This window comes from Xiphophorus maculatus, chromosome 14 (genome assembly GCF_002775205.1).
Source record: "Xiphophorus maculatus strain JP 163 A chromosome 14, X_maculatus-5.0-male, whole genome shotgun sequence".
In the NCBI taxonomy this organism is placed as follows: domain Eukaryota; kingdom Metazoa; phylum Chordata; class Actinopteri; order Cyprinodontiformes; family Poeciliidae; genus Xiphophorus; species Xiphophorus maculatus.
The window spans coordinates 5,279,134-5,287,723 of NC_036456.1; the positions used below are offsets into that span (position 1 = coordinate 5,279,134).

At 38.8% G+C, this 8,590-nt stretch overlaps 1 protein-coding gene across 1 annotated transcript in view; it reads right to left on the minus strand.

Moving 5' to 3' along the window:
• pea15 (proliferation and apoptosis adaptor protein 15) overlaps nt 1-7,329 on the minus strand; it is a 40,135-nt gene extending 32,806 nt beyond the window's left edge. Inside the window, exon 1 of the mRNA XM_005810145.3 lies at nt 6,949-7,329. The gene's annotated coding sequence lies outside the window, so the exon portion shown is untranslated. The remainder of the gene's footprint in view (nt 1-6,948) is intronic.
• Between the last annotated feature and the right edge of the window lie 1,261 nt (nt 7,330-8,590).

Below are 8,590 nucleotides of genomic sequence, written 5' to 3' on the forward strand. Positions count from 1 at the left end.
AAGGCCAACCTACATTTGTTTATGAATTTAAGACATTTTAAGGCCTTAATTTTAGATACATTAATACATTGCAATAGCTTCCTTACTTTACTCATGGCATAAAGTCATTGTAGGTCAACAGAAATAACGGTGAGATGTTATTGTTTTTAATCTACAACTAAGTTTGTCAAGTATGTATGCAACCTTATAGACCAAAACCTGAATAATTACCTAACTTTAAGCTGCTTTAAACTCTGTTTAACATCTTGCACATTGAAAATGAATGTTATACCAGTCTAAATGCCATGGAAGTAAGCAATTTCTCTGGAAAATCAAGTCCTGTCACATTTTTCAAGCATATGTGATTTTAGATGGGCTACCATTCTGAATAGTGTGTGGTTTTTGGGATCAAGGGTGTGGAAGTGTTCTGCAAAACAATAGTTTTGTCATAATGTGAGTTTACCCTTTAATATGTGTTAAAGAAAATTAATCATATTTAACCTCTTGAACCCTTTGCCTCTCTTTGAGAGACATATTTGAAATTAACTTAATACATCTTAGGAAGTACAAAGTGCATTTGAAATGTGGTACCTAATGTTACTGTGTCATGTTACTAAGGGAGAATAAATTAAAATGGCACCCAGCAGAAAACGGAAAAAAGAAAATCATTTTCATCTGGGAATGAATTAGTGTTTTAACTTCATCCAAATGTTTATAATTATTAACAAAATCGATGGTAAAGTAGTTTTAAGCATGTCATGATTAGCACAGCATGAGGTTAGCAATGCTAAACCTCATGTTAGCAATGTTAGCTTTTTAGCCAATGTCATTTGTGCTAATAGATACCATATAATTACAGCAAAATCTTTTATCACTCATGGTTTTTCTGCACCTGCGCTTGTCACAGTTCTGTTTCAATGACTTCATCTCGCCACTGGAACGTAAAGTAAAGGCACCTCCTGTCAGCGCAAGACATGATAGAAAAGGTATGCAGTGGAAGTCATTGTGTTTTGCTTCCAGCCTGTTAAAAATAGAAGACGAGGCTCCCTGGTGACTGTTTTTCTGTTGATATTAATACCTCAACGTAGCTAAGTGAATGGAGAGCAACATGCAGGTCAGTGAGGGGGAAAAAAAAAAGAAAGTCAGTAGCAGATGTGAAATCCATTATATAACCTGCACTAAGAGGGATGCCGGCACTTTTGTTGAACTGGGGCTGACAGCTGAACAAAACCAACTTTTTAATAACATTATTATTGTTATTTGCATTTAGTTTGCAGCATTGCTGACTTTGGAGCTTTTGGTGCATGCTGTCAGACATTAACGTGCAGAATGTATTTTGAGGGTGTGTGTGTGTGTGTGTGTGTGTGAAAGACAGACAAGCGGCTAACACCTTGAGCTGACCCCTGATAATATCCTGTAGCATCTAAAAGAGACACACACACACATGCACGCCTGCAAGCACAATGCAAGCATGCATTTGCGTCCTTTCCCTCCTGCCTCAGTTGAATCAGGTCTTATCAAATCCAATCAGGCCCACCGAGGCGTTTCATTCAGAGGCAAGCTGCAGAGCAGATTATGCCCACCGGGGGGAAAGATGAGTGTCCTAAATCAAATTGTGCAATCGTTGTGTGTGTACGTGTGTGTGTGTGTGTGTGCGTGCGTGTGTGTGTGTAAGTACAGTGAATTTTCAATGCTGTTTGTGTTGTTCAGCCAGCCTGTGTGTTTGGGTCATTTTATCCACTATTTTGGCCACTGTGAAATACAGACAGATTGGATTTATGGAATGATTCCACAGCTGGGCTCATGCAATCATCGCTGCACATTTGCTCCTCACGCAGTACATGAAAAAAACAATCACCAAAAAATAAAAAGTAAAATAAATAAATATATATATATATAAACAATGCAGAACTTTTCCAAACCTAGTCAACAAACCGGAGCTCTGCAACAGCAGAAGAAACAAAAACATGCAGACGACGAGAGATCATGAGCAGTTGCCAGAGGGATTAAATCTGCACAAGCATCAGAGGGAGAGGCTTAACCTCTGTGGCGGTTTACAATAAATCACTGCACATGTTTCAGATACACACTGAATCAAGGTGAATCTTTATTTTTAGCTCACATAAATGATAAATTTAGATTCTTGTTGTTCATTGCAAGTGGGAAAACATCAAATATGGCAGGTACTCAAAAACTGCAACCAAGCTGTGATGTAACAGGGAGGTGGGGAGGGGGGATCACTTCCTGTTTGGCCACAAGGAGAATGTCCACTCCTCTGGATATGCTTAAACACAACAAATAAGAGTTGGCTATAAACATTTTTACTTCAGTGGGGGCGTGAGCCTGGCTCTTAGTGCTGGTTCTCACTCTTGTCCACACGGACTCTGTCCTGCAGGCGGTATCACTTCCAGTGACCCAAATGACTGGGACATCAGACCCATGGAGCTCAGCTCTACCACGAGCAGAAGTCACCGCTCTCTTTATCTGCACAGTGCCTTGCAAAGGTATTCATACCCCTTGTTGTACTGAAAACACAAACTTAAGTGTGTTTTGATGTTGTTTTATGACTAATACAAAGAACCTATTTGTGATCTCCATTTTGTGTAGCAAAAAATCTTAAGATAGTTTAATTCCTTTACTAAAACTAATGTACCTTTACCACTGTGAATTGTACACCCTTTATCCCAATATATGCACACTATTCAGCACTATTCAGCAATATATGCATACAGCATCACTTTGTAGGAACACAATATATTGGCTATAATAATATTTGCCAATATATTTTGATTATGATATGGTGAAACATATTTTGTCATCTCTGCATGCTATACAGCAAAGAGAAACGTAGTTCAGAGCAGATCATGGAAACAGATTCCAGGTAGGAATGTAACACCCCACAAAGACGGTGACTCTGTAATTCATATCTTCCTGGGAGACCAGGCTGCACATCAGTGGACCTGTTAGACGATCCATGATATCCAAGAGCATCCTTTAAGATCGCAAAGATCTCTGTGGGTCTTCATTAATGATGTGACCGTAATTACCTTGTGTTCTGTGATGACATCCTTTGTTGTTGAATCCGGCAGAGGCTAGGTTTCACTGAATATCGCATGGCAGATCCCATGGTGATGTGAAGGCTTTTCCAAATATCAGGCTCTCCTGACACTCAAATTATAAATTGGAGACTGGAGACATTTTTAGATTCAATCTAAGCAACCTAAAAACTGGAGGATAGAGTACAGTAGGTCCACACTCCATAGATGAACTGACGTACCCAAATATCTAGAAAAAAGGCCACAAGATGGACATATTTTTGCAATTATCATGAAGGCATTGATGGTGCATATTTACAACTGCATGTCCACTTCGATTAACGCGCAATTGAATCCTTTGCTGCCAGTGCCTCATCAAAATTCGTCACCAATGCACAGAGATGTGTTTAGAAGTTATTTATTCCTACATCCAACTTTCATGAGTGAAACTGACTTGACACCCACCTGTCAAATCAATCCAGTGGGTTTGCCAGCAACTGACCAATCAGTGGTCGTAATTTGTCCCTAAGTAAATGTCCCTTTCCTGGAGGAATTGAACCTCTCTGACAAAATGTTGAGAGTTATCATTACCAATGTGCTGAGCTCAAAGTGATTGGGTGGAAAACAAGCGCAAGATATTGTTAAACTTTGTCAATCTCATAACCCAGAGCATGTAGAGCACGGAAAACAGTTTATTACATTTCCAAAACTCAAATAGGGTCTAGACAAAAGTAAAAGACATATAAATGCCTAGATATAGATAGATTATACAAATCAATTGTACAACTACAACATGTTTGTGTGAAGGTTTTAGTCATCATTACCTCATATCTTTAATGGTTAAATCAACAATCAACGTGTTTCGCAAAGTATTTAAATCAATATTGATATAATTGTTATTGAATCGAACTGCGGCCTAAAAATCTGCAACTGAATTGTGAGGTTCTTAGCAACACCCAACCCTAATCTTTACTAACAGTCTTTACTCTGCAGGATGGACTAGCATGGTGTTCAAGGTATGCCTGATCATATTCAGTCACTGTTTTCTTCCAATTCTTAAGTACATTTTTCTTAACAGAGCTTCAATAAAGTCAGTTGACTTTGACGGCGCCTCCCTTTAATATTCCTTTTTGAGCAGATCCCGATGCATTATGCTTTGACATGATGATAGGATCTTGTTGTAGTTATACACAGGTAACCTATTTTCTTTCAGTTCTAAGAATACAAGTTATTATTTGGTGTTGGTAATGCACTGAACTCCGAGAGGAAATGGTACATTTTCTTTTTAAATTTAAAGCACAGGCTTTTTTTTGTTGCTTTTTTTACTAACCCACCTTTCAATTCCTCATTTCCTGTGGTTGCAGAAGTGACCCTAATTATCTTTGGTGAGTCAGCTTTGGTAAAAAAAAAAAATGCAGTAACTAAATGGGTTTCAGCTTACTGTGAGCGACGTCTTCCTTTAATGGTATAAATAATACGAGGAAGGATGCCAACAAAGTTTGTTTTATTTCCTTGTCTTGTGGTTATGGTGAAGTTTTCGTAAGTCTAAATGTGTGTCGACTAGCAGCTTGCAGACCAGGCACTTGAAGTCCAAGTCACAAAAAAAACAGAAAGAAAAAAAATGACTGACGCATTTCCTCTTTTGTTTTGACTGTTTCGAGCTCCACCAGTTTAACACTGATCTTCCCGAAATCTGTGTTTGACTCTGAGCCTGCAAACAGTCAACCACAAACATTCCCCCGGCGGCCGCGGCCGCTTTGGCGGTGGTGGGAGGGAAGAGAAGAGGATGGGGGGGGGACATCCGAAACCACACACACACCCACCCCCACACACACACACACAGAGGAAGTGAACCCGAGAGAGGAAGCACATTTCTGCTGTGCTGCCCAGATTTTTTTTCTCCCCCCTCTGTTTAAGCAGACGGATCGATGAATATCACAGAGAGGAGAAAAGCTCCCAAAAAGCTGAGTCAAGGCTCACACACACAAAACGGCAAACACATTTCTGAAAGGACCGAGACTTGGTCCGTTGGATCTATAACCCAGCTTCATCCTGATGAACTTCTGATGCAAAGTTCAAAAAGCTTGTTGAGACCCTTTCTTAAACACCCCTAAAAAAGACTCCCAACACATTCAAATGGTTTTGAGGTAGGACGCACGCAAAAATATATCAGCGGTGCTCGTTTTTGTGGTAATTAATGTCTCTTTTTTTTTCTTTAGAAAATCGAAGGTTCTGTTTTTGTAGAAGGGAAACCCTAAGGTCGCGCAACTGAAAATTGCAGCTGGTCACATGTACGAGGCAGAGCTTAAACATGACAAAAATTTAAGATCTATTGGACTGCTAAGTACATTTGGTGTGGTCGAGGTGAGGCACTGGAAGCTAGAAACTTTGCGCCGACTATCAAGCACGGTGGTTGCACCAACATGCTGTGGGCTTGTTTCAATCCCACTGAATCCAAAGTGGACAGAATAGCAAAGGAGGAAGACTTGCCTCCGAATTGTTCACCTCCACTGCAATCAACAGCCGGGTAAGGCTGCAACTAACAATTATTTTAGTATTCAATTAATCTATCAACAATTCATTGGTTAATCGGATAAAAAAAAATTGGCACATTCTGCAAATTTTTCTTTAAAGTACGAAAGCCTTTTATACGCAGTACTAGACATAAATTAAATGATAGAAATAAGCAAATAAGTCAATTCTTTTTTTAAGTATACAGACATATATATATATATATATATATATATATATATATATATATATATATATATGTGTGTATATATATATATACATATGTTTGTTTGTTTGGTTATATTTACTCAGAATGCCCTTAGAAAGATAGAAGCTCTGTTAAAATAGCTTACTGCTGGTTGGGTACCTGCGCAAGTAGCCGGACTAAAAACCTGTTACAGTCTAAAGAGCAAAAACAGATAACATAATTTATATAATTTCATAGTTGTAACAGTCGAAACTAACAATTACACTTACATTACACTATATAAAAATTCAACAATTAACATGTTGAATTGTTTTAGCAGCAGTAGGAATAATTGTTGCTTTTTTTTGTTTTGTATAAAGGCAATTACAAAACAAAAGTTATACATTTTGGTTTAAACGGTGAGATATTGTGAAACTACCACATTTTTACTCCATGTTAGCTCACTATCCTACAGACGCATGTGAAAATATATGTGGATGTAATACAGGCTCATAAAGTGTAGCTTCAGCTGGGGAGAATAATTCCCACCATTCCCTATTGGTTGTGCTCTCCCATCCATTCATAAAAAAAAAAGAAAAAAATCCATCTCCTTCCACTCAAACTCAAATTGCCAGCCACCAGAGGCTTATTATTACAGTCGCAATACTTTAGAAGCGACTGGAGATACCATAAACAAATTAAACACCAACTTATAAGGGTTATGTAATATTGTAACCTGTTGTGGTTCAGCTGTAGAACATGAATGCTGTGGCTGGATAGAGTCAGAATAACAGCACCATGAGGACGCTGGGAAATGAAAGGACACTGGATACATGTGAACTAGCAGCCTCAACGATTCCAATGCAATTACTTTAACTAATGATGGACTGAAAGCCCCCAAGGGAATGTGGGGGGGAAACCCAATTTGCCACGCAATTGTAAAGATCAACTGTATACTGGGGAAAAGAAATGTCCTTAATCTAAATTCTATGACACATGTCTTATATTTGGCAAAAACACACTGAAAACTACATTTTCCAGAATGAATGTGAAGTACTCTTCCCCATCGACATCATGCAATGGTATGCACGCGGGGAGGCGAACCGTGTCCATGAATGAAGGAGCCGGTTCGACTCCCAGCTCAGACAAATGAATGAATGAGGCTCCAGAGAGCTGCGTTTTAAAGTAACAACCCCGAACCGGGAATAAAAGCAGGAAGAACGGAGATGTACTCACCCCGGGCGCAGCTAAATGAGTCGGCTACAGACAAGGCAGAGATGACGGGGAGCAGCGGGACGAAAATCTTTCCTCGGAATGTGTCGGTGTCGGCCTCGGAGAGCACAGACGTGGTGCTGGGGGAAGGTGGAGGGAATTAAGCCCACCTCGTCTGGTTCAGTTTTACGGCTTCGAGTGATGGGTCAATGTTCTTGTTCTTGTTTTTTTTTTTTTTTTTAGTCAGAGGGAGCCGCTGCCGTGAAGGGGACACGGGTCAGGTCAGCAGTCAGTCTGAGCTGGTGGGAGATAACGGAGGAATGTTGGGTTCGGATTTGGTCGTGATCTCTCGGAGAATCTGCGCGCGCTGAAGTCTGGTACTGTGTGACCGGCTGCTGAAACGTGGAAACGCCTTTTCCTCTCTCTCTCTCTCTCTCTCTCTCTCTCTCTCTCTCTCTCTCTCTCTCTCTCTCTCTCTCTTTCGGTCACGGCTAAACACGCTGTCTAGATTCATTCGGAGATTGTCTATCGTGAGAGACGGTTCACTCTGAGGGATAAAGTGTCATTTTTCACTTTGTCGATGGAAAAAATATCTATTAGACGCGTAAATAAGAAAAGACTAATAATAATAATTGCAACTACTATTATTAATATTATTTTAATGTTACTATAACAATGTTACAGTAACATTAACATTTATTGTGGTTTTTGACTTTTTATAATCATAAAAATTAAACATGAAAAATGTGATAAATCTATGTAATATAGGGTTTTTTACTTCTTTAATTGGTTTGGGGGAGAAATAATTTGATTCAATTATATTCTGAATGCAGCTGTAGCACTGTAAAATATTGACTTTATCAACAAATATGGAGTTTAAAATTGTGCCAACTTAGCTTTGATGTTTGCCCTTTCATTGTTTTGACAATAAAATTACTTGGTTAAATTAAATTGTGTATTAGAGTAAATTATGATTATAATGTTGTAAAGTAATGTCAATGCATCACTTTATGGTATTCCACTTTATGTATGCACGATGAAGAGCACTTTTTCACACATTCACACACATTCACATTTCTAAGGTATATGCAGGAGTACTTTTCCTTTGTAGAAGGAATATTTCTGAATGTTCTAAACTTTTCAAACTGTGAAAGAGTACATCAACTCGACAGAAACTCTACGCCTTAAAACTAAAGACAATAACACTGTGTAGTCATGGAAAAGGACTCTTAAAAAATGTTATCACCGTTACCGAAGAAGACAGAAAAAAAAACAAAACAGCCAAAACCCAGTTTTCAACTTCTTTTTTTCTCTGGTAAAGTGTTGGCTGAGCCAGCTTAAACATGTGTATAATATATTGTTTTTTTTCCCCAGCATAATATTTGGGTATATTTGTTTCACTGTAGCCCTGCGACAGACTGGCGACCTGTCCAGGGTGAACCCCGCCTAGAAAATAAATGAATAAATGAATGGATGGATGAAAATCCAAAACATGAAACACTGAACTTGTAAATCAACTATGAGAGCTGCATTTTCTGCTCTAAATGTCATAAAAATTAATTCATGTGTTTTATTTCATTGTTATTTCTGTCCAGTTTCAGGTTTTAATAAAAAGCAGCAGAGTGAGCCCTCTCTCAGTTTGCATCTGTCTGGTTTCACACACACA